Genomic DNA, 15632 nt, shown 5'->3' with positions numbered 1-15632 from the left:
TCTAGTCTTTCATAGGAAAAGAAAGAGCCGATCTTGTTGCTTCGTTTTTTTTTAATCCCCCACCTCATCACACAGACACATTCTGGGTCTTTTGGCAGGGGGTGTGGCGGGTCGGTATATGATGAAAACGTTGAATAAGTCTTAGAAAAGGGCAATAAATTGTGGGGATGGGCGTTTTTTGGCAGTGGCGGCAGTGTTAGCATTTGTTTGCCTTCTTGTTGGCAACACTGGCTTTGTTCTCGTCTTTCTGTCCCCGCTGTTATCAAGCTGTTTGTTAGGGTTGTGGGAGAGGCAGAGATTCTGGCGACCAGATTAATGTGAGTGGCTGTCAACTGACAACGACAAATTGACTGGTTAGGATTGCACAGCTCCTTTACAGAATCCTCAGGTGGATATTACCCAAGAGGACAGTGGTTTTGGAAGTCTACTTAAAATATTGTTTAATGAATCATTAACCTAGCAAGGTCATACAAGTGAAGAAGGGTAAAGATTTAGTCCTATATGTTGGAGAAAGTGGGGTGACATGCCACTGTTATCAGTTGAGCTCTAAATTTAGATCATCGAATGTATCTAATTGTTTGTCAGTTCTGATTTTGATAGAAGTTACTGAGGCCATAAAAAATACATTTTTGGATCTTACAAGAACACAATAGTTACTGCCAAAGTTTCACACTGTTGTTGCATTTGTCTTTACACTATAAATGAATGCAGAAAAGTCACAAATTGATGCCTAAAAAATCACCAGAACGCAAGAAATAATGCTTTTGATGTTTTCTTTTAGAGAACCTTAAGACCCTTAAGATTATTATGTGTACTGGCAAAAATGTTGAAACAAAACCTACACCCCTGGTTTTGGAAAGATATTTGTTTTGTTTTGTCTGAGTCCCTCTCACTGATTCAAAGTGGGACTCAGGTGGATCAAGGTGATGTCACGCATTTCTGTGCTGCTATCATTCACCAGCAGTTTAGCTACCTTCTTGAATGTTCTCATAAATGCTAATAATGTTTTGTTTTTTTTTACCCCTGTTATTGTTCCATTATTAGTATATGTAATGTAATAGAGAAATACTTTAAACATACACTTCCATTATCCATGTTTTGGGAGCTTTTCCCTGTGTTCCTCTCTGATTAAGATTCAAGATTACTTTATTTGTCCCATGGGAAATTTTTCTTGGATTTAAAGGCTGCCACATAAAATACAAACATAGTGCAGAAATATTACTATTTTGCATGCATGCACAAGAAACGTTTTATCTGTTGCTCTTTATTCTTAGTGTGTAAAGACCACTGAAGTGCCACGATGCACCTGTTTGTTTTTACTTTTGACAGTAAAAGAAAGTGCACTTGATCCCAGAGTGTACTCTTTTGGTCCCAGTTTGGTCCACTGTCCACAACAAATGTGGACAGAGTTTGTCTGACACTATACGATATTTGAGGAGACACTAAGAAACATAAAAGACACTAATTCAGCCTATGAGAGTCACTTATCAGCACTTCAGTCAACAAGTGCAGATAAATACAGTGGATGTAAATCTAACACTTTGTGCCCGGGGAGACAAACGGCCGCTGTTGAGTCATCACTGATGAATCTTATCTGAAGCTTGTTGGAGCAACAGGCTTCCTTCTCCGTTTCAGCCAACAAAACCTTGTACTGTCCCCGGGGCCCGCTGCTTTCTGCCCTGCAGAGAATAGCGTCACAATTGGCCTTTGTGTTCATTATGTTAGAGGCATCTTCCCATTGCACTGTGGGGTCCATTCCAATGCTGAATTAGGCCCATGGGGATTTTAGCCAAGTCACGGAGGTCAGTGACCCTTCTTGTCACACCCCAAACACACACACACATACAGAGAGCCCTGTTCTTGCTCTGTGTGAGCTATAAATTATGGCAGTGCTTCAGTGTTGGGAATGGTAGGAGGTTCGACCGTGTGAATCCTGTGGTGGTCCTGTATCCGTGTGTGTGTCCACAGGGGTGGCCGGGCAGAGGACTGCTGCAAGTTCTCATAATTCAAGTCTGACGTCCACCCTGAAAGAATTCATAAAATGACCTCATCGTCTCACGTCATAAATGAATCGGTCCATTGTGGGAGGAAGAAGAAGCCTCCATTAATAAATCCCCAATGGTGGATGTATTTTTTCCCAGTAATCCTACAATATGCAGGGTGTCCACTCACACGGGTCGCCTGCCACACAACAGAAAACAAACAGAGGAGCTGAACTGTCATCTGACTGATTTGCTCTCATATCTGAGTGATTGTTTGCTTATTGATGTAAACAGCCAAAAGCTGCATGAGGGGGCTATTTCTCTTCCCAGATTTTTATCTAGACTAATAAACTGGATCACAATACACAATATGTCTTAAAAACATTACTTATATTGTTTAAAATAACGAAAGGATCCCACTGTCTGCAGTTTACAGCTAATGCATTATAATGACAAAACAGATAAGTTGAAATATTGTCTTCTTGTCAGTAAAATGTTTGAGTCGTTCTAAGCTTCAGACACCGACAGAATGCAGGATACTTTCTGTACTGTTTATCACATCAGGCGGTTTGCCTTACAAACCTCTCATGACTTTCTTACCAAAGAGATGGAAATCTTTATTTTAAATCAGAATTTAACAGTGATGTGCCACAACCAAAGACTAAAAGTGACAAAATCCCAGTGTTGGTGGAGGAATTAATATCCTTTACTTTAAGTAAAAGTACTAATGCCACGCTGTGAAAACACTGTTACAAGAAAATGTTACTTAAGTAAAAGTAATTAGGCCTAAATATAATTACCCAACATATAAAAATCTAAAAATAAATAAAAACACTTCAAAAACCTCGAAATTAATCAAAATAAATTGAAAAAGTACCTAATGTCTGTCAAAAATAGTTGCCAATAAATTTTCTGTCAGTCGGTTAAGTGATTAATCAACTAATCGCTGCAGCTGTACTTGTATAAACTGTTGGGTTTAATTTGTAACAAACCATATTTTACAAACTCTTCTTATGTTTTCATGCAAATCGTCATTTGTAAAGAAACTACTGGCTAAAACTTTTGGATAAATGCAGTAAAGTAAAAAGTACAATATTTCTCTCTTAAATGTAATGGAGTAAAAGTATAAAGTGGCGTGAAAATAACAGAGTCGAGTTAAGGACAAGTACTTTGACTGTGTTAGCATACAGAACTAAGCACAAATGAAAATAAAGTCAAATAGATGTTTTTGAAGCAAAACATCAGCAACTGATAATCAGATTATTGGTAAAATCTCATCTCACAAACATCAGATATCAATAAGAATTAAACTTGCAGTGTGAACGCTGTCATAAAACCACATTTCAGTTTAATACTTGCCTTCTAAGATGTGAAGTGTGAAACTCTGTGTGTGTGTGTGTGTGTGTGTGTGTGTGTGTGTGTGTGTGTGTGTGTGTAACAGCAGAGGGGTGGGAAATTTCCTCTGCAGAATGGAGTTATGCAAAGTTGCCATGGAAAAACTGATCGTCGCACAAACTGTTTCTTAATCGAGTGGAGGTCTTAGTGAGTGGGAGGGACTCTGGAGTTTTCAGCACAAGAAGCAGCTCTGGGTTTGCATGGACTTAGTGGGATTATGTGAGCATTCATGGCAACCAGTGAGGCCAGCAGGTGAGGTCTGGGCTCAGCTGCCTTAGCCTTTAGGTAAACACAGAGAAGGGTTGCCAGATCCTGGCTGCGTTGCCAGGCTGAAATCGTATCTGTCCACACTACTTACGTCAGTCAGGCTGATCTGCCTCCGCCTGCGTGGCGCTGACAGGGGGCTGCACTTGTTGCAGGACGGGGGTCACTGAGGACCGGCTTTCATCGTCTAAGTGCCACAGTGAGGCAGGACCAAAAACGGTCTGGTGACATTACTTGACTGGCTATCAATAGTATCTTAGCAGGCACTAAAACCAAAAGCAAACAGACTGAGTGTGGATGTTTGAGGCGAGGCTCCGTCGCGTTAGCAGCGTCGTGTGTTAACGCAGAGCAGAAACAGGCTTGGTAAAGTGATCAAGTTGTGAGCTTTTGTCTCTTTTCAGGAAATCCTGATCTCATTTTCACTGAGCCTATACTTTTAATTAGATTTGCATTTTCTAACACGCCCGTTTTACATGTGTTTTCGGAGATAAACAGTAAAACAGGCTTATCGAAATGAATAGTTCTGTGTTTTCCCAGAATACTCCAATTTTAACCTGCCTGACACCACATCAGATTAAGACAAGGGAATTGCCGCGATACATATTCAGTGCTGTCAGGAATTCTTGCATATTTGCTTCACACACAAAAACTGTTTCCTTTCACATGACCTTTGAGCAGTTCGGAAAAATGAACCCAGTGCATTTCATCCAGAGAACATCTTCTCTGACTTAGTGATGTAGATATCTGCCAAACATAGAGTGAAACTTAAATGTTGGTGTTTTTTTTTTTTTTTGAAATCCTGTGCACAATTCCACTGACACTGGTCACCCATTTGTGTCAGATGAAAGCTTTTTGGTTTTGTCCATTTGTACATATTGTCAAACCAAACTTTTAAAGTGAAATCCATCTATGTGGCATCCCATCATATCATCGTTGTGCTCCTCCTCCACTGCAGCCTCTCTGTTTGTTCACCTGCCGGTCAGTTGTGCTGGGCCTGAAAGGCCACCGCTTCGCCCCGCTGACCTCTTGACCCCCTGCAGCCTCCACACGCCTCCTCTCTGGACCAGCAAATATTGAAGCAGTCAGTTAGGGTTTCTCTACTGCCCACTGAGTGTTTGACTGTTGCCGGAGAACAGCTTTACTATCACTGGACAACAGCAACAGCAGGCTGGGGCATGCCCCTGTATGTGTGTGTGTGTGTGTGTGTGTGTGTGTGTGTGTGTGCGTGCGGGAGTTTAAACATAAGCTGTACCAACTAGAATGAACCATAAACCTGGATTAAATTGTGGTTGATCTTATTGTTCTGTTACATCAAAACTTAAAATGTACTATTTAATTAAACTAGGCTCGTCTTAAAAAGTATTTCATTGCTGGAAAATATAGTATTTTAACAACATCTGGCTGTCTGTGCAGTAGAAAGACACAGATACTTTTGAAATTGGTACTGCATGACCAGAAAACTGAGAAAAAGATCTGTGGCACTGCTTTTGCTCAGGAGGTAAAAAACCTTACAACTACCAGAATGCATGGCACCAAAATGGACCAACAAGCACTCCCACTGTTGAGTGATGTAATGTAAGTTTCCAATTTGGCATCCAACTGGTAACAAACAATCATGTCTACAGTTAAACGGTAATCTAAAATATGTTTTTGGAGGCATTTTAGGACAGAATAAGCAACACAGGAACAGAATCATGGCTTGCATTTGATTAGCACCGTCTAGTTTTGCTGTTTAAGTCTATTATTTTTTTCAGTCTCTAGATTCTGGTGATTCTAGATTTTCTGATTGAAACAGTATGATGTCTGCTTTCTGTTCACAAACTCTTGAAATGCAGCTTAACTGCCTAGTTTTACTGTTTGATTTGAGTTTGGTCTGAGTCTGAGTGTGTAGTGTCGGGTTTACAAAAATGTGGACAGCCCTGAAGCTTATCTAGCAAGGAGATCTGTGTGCTGGCAAGACCATAGTTCACCTACACAAACCACCCACACTGTTATGATACACTGGTTGAAATTTGGCAAAGGACCCTTTTAAACTTTTCTGTAAATCTCAGTTTAGCCCTAAAGATTAACATCCACCCTGTTGCTCCACATTTATATTCTAATCTAAACAGTAACCTTTGGTTTATCCAATTACTTGACACTTTCAATTTAAAGTTACTAATTTAAGATAATTTAAAACAACTCCAATCAGTTTGAAATTTTTAAATAGAATTTAAATTTAAATCCGGATTTTATAAATTTGGGACCAGTTTAAGAAAACTATGAATCACTTTTAGTAGAATCTATACTAAGTTTGATGACAGTGTACATACAGTGAACAATAAATGATTAGCTGCGTCCCAAATCTATATATTAATGTCAGCAAGTTTTCAGTATGTTTCAGGTGTTGATGAAGTACTGTTTAAAGAGGCAGCATCCATACTAATTTATCATTGAGCTGTTGATTTGTGCTGTTAATTGTCTCACAATGCGATGCACAGAAAGAAAAGAAGGAGCTATTCAAAGGTGCAAAAACTTAAAATTGTGAATGATGTTGGACAACTCCAGAAAGACTGCTGGAAACAACAACAACAACGAAATTACATAGTTAGAAAAATGGCTTTGTTTTAGTTTGATTTCTTGTTTAATTTGTCACTTGGCATTTTAAAATTTCAGTCCGACTGGCATCTATCAGAGAATGCATCAAATCATTTCCTGTCAGTGCCAAACAATTGATTTTATGTTTGTCACAGGAAAAAAAATGCCGGATTTCACAGTTAGTATATAGCACAATTATTATTATGCAGTATGGATTTGGAATTAATATCCTAAATCACCATCATGTGCATCATTGTTTGTTTGAGTGCTTTTGTGCTTGAGTGTTAATTAGATTGTTGCCTTTTGATTGTTCCTCAGAGCTATTGCCTGGCTGTATGTGTGTGTCCTTGCTCTGCATTGTGTGTGTGTGTGTGTGTGTGTGTGTGTGTGTGTGTGTGTGAGTGATCCTGGGTGCTCAGGAATGTTTGCTCTGCCAACACTCAGTGACTGTAGTCTCGGTCGTTTCTCCAGCCTTGAGTGAAACGGACACTCTGCAGCCTTTTATCAGGCAGACACGGCCCGTCCCTTGAAGAGGAGGAAGGTAAATAATGGCAGGACTTTAATAGGTGGATAATGTGGTCGCAGGGCACAAGACTGACTGTCCCTGAGCAAACAGGACCAGAGCAGCCTACATACACACACACACACACACACACACACACACACGCACGCACGCACACACACACACGGCCCAATAGCTCTCCTAAGAAGAACATAAAGGAGAAATATGTTCAGTCTTTTATCTCTTACACACACACACAAGCACAGTCCAGCAGCTTTTTAGTTCTCTTTAAGGATCTCAAACATGTGTTCACAATTTCAACAACCACACATAGTTTAAACGATACACCTTGCAGTGTATTTTCATATTGTTTTAGTCTTTTTCTTTTGGATTTTTGCCAAAATATGCAATACGGGAATTCAGTACCAATTGTGTTATCTTTATTTACTGCACAACAGTTCAGTTTTTTTAGGATTTGTATTCGAATAGTTTAGGTCATTTAAATGCCCAGAGGGGAAACTTGTTCAGTTGTTATTTGTCAAAATGCATTAAAGTTCTCTGCTGTCACAATTGCTATTGTGGGGCAAAACAATGTATGCAATGCAAATTGATCAAATTAAAAATACCAACCTTTAAGCAATGCATATGAACACAAAACAAAAAAAACAGCCAACAAATAGGAAATAAAACTGTAAATACAAAGATTTATAAAAACATTAAATTATGTAAAAAACTATTCTAATAACATTATGTTAAAAAAAACAACTCCTCTCAAAAAATAAGCACCATTTCTGAAATAAATGATTTTTTTTTCATGTCTTTGAGTTCATCTTCCTCTCCTGCTCCTGTATTGCATCACATGTTCACCTGCAGGCCTTCTCTACCAACAGCATCATCATCCTCTCATATCACATCCATAAAGAAACAGCAGGTTTATCTTCACACAGACACACTCACATATATTTAAACACCCGCGGCACACTCAATCACACACACACACACACACACACACACACACACACATTTCCTGAAGTCTCCAGAGGCCAATTAAGATAGTGTACTTACCTTGGGGGCATGTGCACCACCCCAGCCCCTCCTCCCTCAAATCAACCCCCCACCCTCCCCTCACCCCAACAGACCCTTTGACCCCTGACACACGACCTCTGTGCTGAATGAGTACACACAGGGGCGTCGGAGCGAGACCCCCGGCCATTCCTGCTCCGCTGTGACACACACACACATATAGCAACATACACATTCAAAAACCCTCTGGCTGTGCACACTGACCAGTAAAAAAAAAAGATATGGACCACTGGTCATACAGAAGGCGTCTAACTACACACACACATATACACACAGCTGGGAGGTAAGGGGTTAGTTGTGGGTCGCAGGTTAATACAGTCCAAATGGACGGGACAGCGGCAGGGTGCAGGGGGCGCTGCAAAGACCCAGAGTAGCTCATTTAGTTCCTTAAAATGTTTTAGGTTGATTTCTGTAAATAATGTCATTCTTTTATCATGGATAATAGATGTTATTTTAAAAAGAAGACAGATGCTCTTGGATGCTCATAGATAAGAATATGAATAGAAAGAAAAGAGGAGGGGAGGAAGTGAGAAAGAAGTTAGAGGAGAATGAGAATTGAAAAGAAGGGAGCGTATAAAGCGAGTGAGGAAGGAAGGAAAGACCTCAAGTTGGAAAGGAATTATGGATGGAGTTTAACAAAATTTGGCAAATGGATCATACAAAATAAATACTGACATTTTATCATTCATCATCAAAAGAAATGTTGTGGCTTATGGCTCTGTGAGGCCATTAAATACACCGTGACATGCTGACTAAGAATTCTTTCACGATTGATTCATTCTGTTGCGTTCTGCCATTTTGAAAATATCTCTGTCCTCTCCTGTGGTTGTGTCTTGAATTCATGTTTAAGCCAAACATGATGTTTTCCTAATCCTGACCTAGAGATTTTTGTGCTTAAATCCCACTATACGATAGCCGCAGTGTTGCCATAACATGAAATCGAAACCAGCTTTTATTCTGGTGATTGTATTGAGTGAAGTGGGTTTAACTTCATGTGTTTGGGTTTGCATTGCTTTGTACATCTTTTGCAACTTCAGTAATTTGTAAACCTTTGTAGCAAATAATAATAAGAAGAAGTAACTTCTTTCTCAAACCAGCATTTTTTTTCACAGTGCAGTTTTTTCACCTTGTATTGATTACATTCTACCAGTTTCTAGAAGGGACAAAATATGAATTGTTGCGATGTGGTGGTCAGTGTATGAGGACATCAAAGGGATCAGCTCAGTGATGGCAACACTGGGAGGAGGATAAGACCAGACCCAGCCAACAAAACTAAGCCCAACCTGAAAGGCAGGCAGGCCCAGTAATACGGGATCATCCCTGGTGTAATTCCTCCCTCCTGGGCCCCAACAAAGAGACCTGAGACAAGAGCTGCACATCTGGGGGAGGGGGACCTTTAGTGAAGGTACGGTGGTCCGATGGTCACTGACCAGGTCGCCATGCCAACAACATACATGCACACACGGACACGCAGGCAAACAACTGCCTGCAACAGTCCGGAGCCCTCTTACCCTCTTTCATCCCCTCTATTTTCTAATCAGCTGCCTCGGGCCTCGCATTGTGTGTGGACGTGTCCAAACATGGCGGGAGATCAGAGGTCAGCTTGGCCGCTGACCTTGGCCCCTAGTGGCCCCTTTGGAGGCCCAGTAAAGAGGGGAGTGTTGCTGGATGTGGGTGGTGTCAGGCCATGGCTCTGTCCCTCCGTGGCAGGTCCGGTTCCTAATCGGCTCAGAGGCCAGTTGAAGGCCGGAGAGCAACCAGTATTGTCCAGCTGTGTCTGAAAGGCCTGGTGCTGAAAGGCCAGGGCAGGACGGGGTCAGACTGGCCGCAGCGCTCTGTTGCCTTTCAAATGCCATCGATACCCTCCTTCACTCTGGCCAGCTCTGCATGGCGAGCACCCGGCCATGGTCAACCTTTGATGTGATCACCAGAGAATGACACGGCTCTGGCCAGAAGCATCAGCTCATCATTAAGACCATAAAATGTCAAAGACCAGTTCGATTTTGAAAATTGTTTCCAATCTTGTTATAAATCATATTCTGTGGATTTGAAAGTGCAAGTAAAGCGCATCCTTTCCTCTCACCCTCTGAGTTCTGATACTGAGACAAATGATCAATGAGTGTAAATGACCAAGAAAAAGGAAAAAATGTATTACTAATTGTGATTCTCTCCAGTGTGTTTCTGGTTTCAATAAATGTTTTGATTGGAAAACTACTGAGACAGCAGCCTAAAGCGATGAACACTTTTGGTGTACTGCATCTGACGACAGAAGAAAATACATCAAACACTGGAGATTTTCAGGGAAAAAAGAGAGTTTAAAGCTCATTTGATGGTGCAAATTGGGTATTAATTTACTAATATGTAGCATAATTGACTTTTGTCCAAAGGAACCAACATTTCCTTAAATTAGATCAATTAGAGCAAACATTGAGAAACAATTTTATTTCTACCTATAAAAAACTGAACTTTGAATGTCCCAAAAATTTGTTGGTTGAGATCTAACTCACACACACCCACACACACAGACACACACACACTCCACACAGCCTCCACTTGTTGACTCAAGACTCAATTATCAGCTGATTCACTTCGACTTTCAAAGCTGCTAATATCCTCGGGCCGCCCTCAGCGACTGACCCAAACACGTTAACTCTATTACCACCATCTGCCAGACTAATTTCAACAAGCATCTCTCACTAACCTACACGCACTAATCACATTTTCAGCCAAATACTGATCAATGAGCTGAGCAGGGAGATGAAGCGGTGTGGGATCACGCGCAGCCACTGAGGTAACACAGGCTGCTCTTTAAGACACACAAATAGTGATAATCATGTTACTGAGGAGAACTTCTCTGTTGACAAGCTCATGGTGTTGATATTATGGGATGAATGTTTCAGGCTCCATATGGAACAAAGGGCAGCTTCTTTGTTAACAATAGGTGTGAAAATGTGTGCTTTGATGAATTGAAACAAAAGCACCTTCGATAAAATCAAATGTGCTCAAGTCAATTAAGACATTGATTTCAGGACATTTTGTATATTCTTAAAGAGAGAGAATTTTATCATTTCTTAAAGGAAAACTTTGGGTCATAAAAACTTGGATCTTTGGTTTAAATGTTCATTATTGATGTTGGACATAGTATTTTCACAAAAAAACACCACCTTTTATGTGACAGTTTTAGCAAACTACATCAATTGATGGAGACCCTGTGATCGCTTGTGAAATAAATGTCATGCAAAAGCAAGTATGCGATCCTTGAGCTAAGATTGTTTTGTCAAACTTTCTCAGAGTTTCGGTCATCATTTCTAGCAGTTATGACTTCATACTCACCATTTATCCGCTAAGATCTGGAAACATGGTGATACTGCTGCAAAGATCAAAAGACTTAGAGCAGTCAAATGGTCAGACAGGTCATAAAAACAAATATATAGATAGATCAATAAATAACATGGCTATACTTAGCGAAAAAAGTGGTCAAGAAATGGTATGTTTTCATTAGTTTATATGGTGCTAATAAACTCACTTTGCACAGTAACACTGTGTGCAAGTAGAGTTGGTTAAAGTTGAACCAAGAACCAAATAATCATTCTTTAAACTGTGCTGGATGTACAATGGACAGTTTGTGTAATAATTTTACTGTTTGTCTTGCTTCTCTTACATATAAGTTTGATTAACTTGGATGTTTGTAAAGCTTGTATTAGTGTGCTTGTATTTCCTGCTTTGTTTGACTTTTTTTTTCACAATGTTGACATAGAACAAATAACTTGCTGACTAGAGTGTTATTATTGCCTATGGAAACGATGGACAAAACTAAAAAAGAGACACCAAAGTTGTATGAAATTGGGATTCCCCTTTAATAAGTCACCCTCCGTCTCTCCCAACTCATCACAGGATGTCAAGTCTTTGAAACAGGACAAGCGACACTGCAACGAGTCTAAGAAAAGTCCAACTTCACCTAAGTGGGAACGTTTTAATGAAGTGGACGACAAGTCCTCTTCAAACCAACACTCACAGGACGGGAGACATCCCTGGCTCCTCAGCTCTTGTCCCCTCACAGGCTAATAGGACCTGCCAATGGAGTCATCTCTTTTTCCTCTCACAGCCAAGAGAAAGGCGAGCAATTAAATCCAATTGCCTACAGCAATGCTGGGACCCGGGCCCCAGAAGGCTGCGGCGGTCCGGACATTTAATCATCATGTGACCTAGTTGCTGGTTCTGATAAATGGGCCTGGGGAGGGAAAGCATTGGCCGGTCATTAATCTACAGTCAGATGGGGACAAGCACACACGGTCGCCGCCAAGTTAATTGGCCACTTATTTTAGCACGAGCGGGAGGCTAAGCGAGATGGAGATGGATGTTCCTCTGTTGATCCATAATTCGGCCCTCCGGGGTACTAATACGAGCAAAACAAACAGAATAGGAGGAGGAGGTGGAGAGGAGGAGAGGGGGCATGTCCCTGAGGAGGTCTGAGGTTTCCACACTTCCACAGGTCATGAAAACACAGCTCAGAGCAGCTCAAAGAGATTGACTTGAACTCCACATAAGATGTGGCTTCCTGGTTAAATCTTTTCCTCTTGTTGGCTCCTTTTAACTGTCATTTATAAAGTCATATATATATATAAAAAAAAAAAAATCACGTAGGATGAAAAAATGTGCTAGACTCCCGAACCCTATGTCATGTGGAAAAAAATGCTCAACTACAAGAATGTGCTCAGGCTTGTTATCTCTCTTATCTCCTCCACTCCTGTGTGTCCTCTCTGCCGGGCTGTCCAATCAGGTTGTAGCGAGGGTCAGCAGTCGTCCAGGTGGCTGCCCGCCTGATGGATGATGGGAACAGGAGGGGCTGACCTGGTCGTGATAAGGACCCTATCTTGACAGGGGCTTCCTCTCCAAGTCTGAGCTCAGCCACACACTGTCGACAGAGAGAGAGATGGATGTGCGGCTCCGTGGATGGACGGATGGATGAGGGGGAGACAGACGTGGGGGTGTGTTATAGAACAAGGCACAACCTGTCCTTGTGTGTTATCAGTTCACCTCCTGACCTCTGCACATTTTTTTTCTCTCAATTCAGCCTGAAAAGCAGAGGTGCCTGAGGAGGTTGGGGCCATTTGTAGTCTGGCTGTGTATGCAGTTGTGCACGTTAGGGATGGTAATAAAATCGGTCGGTCCACCACTTTGGTCCTCATCAAAATATTTCAAATTCTGTAGAATGGATTTCCTTAAAAATTTCTACAGGCATTCATGTTCCCAAAGAAACAATCCTAATTTCGCTGCAGATCACCTGACTTTTCTTCTAGCTGTTACGTCCCAGTCCAGCTGTTAATGTTATGTGCGCTCAGTTTTCTAAGTTATAAGTCCCTGTTTTATTTTGATGCTCAACTCTGTCACTTGTTTCACCTCACTTCCTGCCTGTGTGATTACTTTCCCCGCCATGATTAATTTCACCTGTCCCTCATTACTCTGCCTCTCTTGTGTATTCAGTCTGCATCATCTCCTTTGTGTGTGCCAGCTCAGCTCCACTGTTTTCTTTTAAGTACTCAACAACATTTTTTCCTGTGTGTTCCTAATTCTGTTTTTTGACCTCTTGCCTGGCAAATGTTGGATACCTATGGTTTGATTTTTGGACTGACCCCTGTATACTGTATTCTGATTCCTCCAAGACTAACTTTTCATGGTGCTTTTGAGTCCATCCTTTGTTGTTTTCTGTACTACCTGATACTACTACCACCAGCAGGGTGAGTCAGTTATTCACTGTACACATTATTGTTTGGTCAATTTCTTTATGTCACCATAATAATTTATGTTGTTACATATCTAAGTTATGTGTTGCTGAAAGCTGTGTAAAGATATATATTGTGGCAGGAATAATTCCACATTGTTATTTTGTAGCCTACGTACAAAATTAATTTGTATTTTACATACAGCACTTATTCTGTTATCATTCATGGCAGTTTGACTATTAATTTATTCATATATTTTCATGTGTACCTTAAGCTGCTATTTCAAGTGAGATAGAGAGAGATTAATGGTGGTTCTTATCTGAGATAATGTGTGATAATTTTGCCCTCAGTAGGATATACTATCACTAATGGCAAAAATGGCTATCACATACAATAGTTTAAGACTGCACTGTCTCATTTAAAAACATTTCTAAGCCTGATCAGAATAGCAAAATATGTATCTCTGTTAATGCATCTCTTCCCATGTGGCCTCTCTCCAGCCAGACATGCTTGGTGCAGGCTATGATGAACGTGACTTGAGAGCACAGCTGTCATTCTGGAGCTCAAACTTTCTCACTAAGGTATGCTGTTTAAAGTCAAGCTGTTTTTAATGCACCAGTAAGCCCAGTTATTTATTTAATTAGCTCACATCCTTAAGCATTGTCATGCATAATATGAACAGGCTCCAGGCTTACTGTCTTGTTATTTAATTTTGTAATTGTAGTTTATTAAAAACTTGTCAGCCTTATGGATTAATACCCCCCTTCCATACATCATAGTTACATCAGCTTGCTCACAAAACATGTTGTGGGTGGTTATGACTCAATCATTTTCTTCAAAATATGATCATTTTAAGTCTATGGCACCATAATTTAATATTTCCAATCTGCCAACACAGCCTTGGCTAGTGCTCAATGCAAAATTGCCACTAAGTGCAGTGCTCAAACTTTCTTGTTTTATCTTTGAGCTCGGTTGAGGTAGAGAATGATGGAAGAAAAACCCATCTTCAGTGTTTCGGAGTTAATTTCTCTAATCTCTGTAACAAAACATTACAAACATACGTCTCATTAATAAAGTAACACATGGCGAAATGCAGTCAGATGGGGAAACCAGATTTGTGAATCAGCATCTAGTTTATGAACTTAGCTGAATCCAGTGCTAAAGTAAGCTCTGCATCCTGCACACGTTTCGATCCTTTGCCCATGCCTTTGCAATTTTTTTATCATCTGAAAGGAACTTTGTCCTGTTTATTAGGTACTGCAAAAAAAAAGATTTGACATTTAACTTTGTAGGTGGAATTTTGCAGCTGTGATTTTCCACTAATATTTCACAACATTGCAGAGGCAACAAATCTAAAGTGTGTTAACTAAGATCTCTCTTTATGATGCATAAAATAAACACACAGCATGCTGTCCTCAGAAAAACTCTACACACACAAAAAGTCCACTGATCTGAGATCTGAGACAGCTAACAGGTAAAGGGGCCAACCAGTCTCATCCATCACCCAAAGAGATCAGATCAGATTAGAGACCTGACCATACATGCTGCCTCACTGGAGGTCCTCAGGGGGATCTGTGAGTATGGATCTGGTTTTCCTGCATAGAAATGTTCCTATGAATGTGTGAGTGTGATATGGTTAATCTAAAAGGACTCACCATCTGGATTTTCGTAGTGTTAGTGCTGCATGGTCTGTACTGCCCCTCACCATCACGCCTCGGTGAATACGCAGAATTGGACTGAACACCAGGAGTCTGATCAATATGATAAATTGGGGCGTCACTGCACCGTGCAACCTAATTCCTGCTAATTGGGAATTTTCACACATATCTCCAGAGCAGAATGCCTTCCCTAATGAGGGCGGCTGCTTTCACTCTCTGATCTGTGGCCAGCAGCAGGAGCCTGGCCCGGCTGACCTCCTCGGTCCCAAGGTGGTCAGCGCTGAGCCGGACATAGCTCCTGGTTCAGCTCCACTGAATAGCTGCTCATCCCCTGTTCCCAGCAGGAGACTTCGGTCTTCTGAGCTGCAGGCCTGACCCCACGGGAGGGGAGCAAGCCAGGGTCAGGTCCCAGAGTCAACAACCCTGGACCAGGCTCTGGACCAGCACG

Source organism: Plectropomus leopardus, chromosome 3 (genome assembly GCF_008729295.1).
Source record: "Plectropomus leopardus isolate mb chromosome 3, YSFRI_Pleo_2.0, whole genome shotgun sequence".
Lineage (NCBI taxonomy): Eukaryota > Metazoa > Chordata > Actinopteri > Perciformes > Serranidae > Plectropomus > Plectropomus leopardus.
This window is presented reverse-complemented; position numbering follows the sequence as displayed.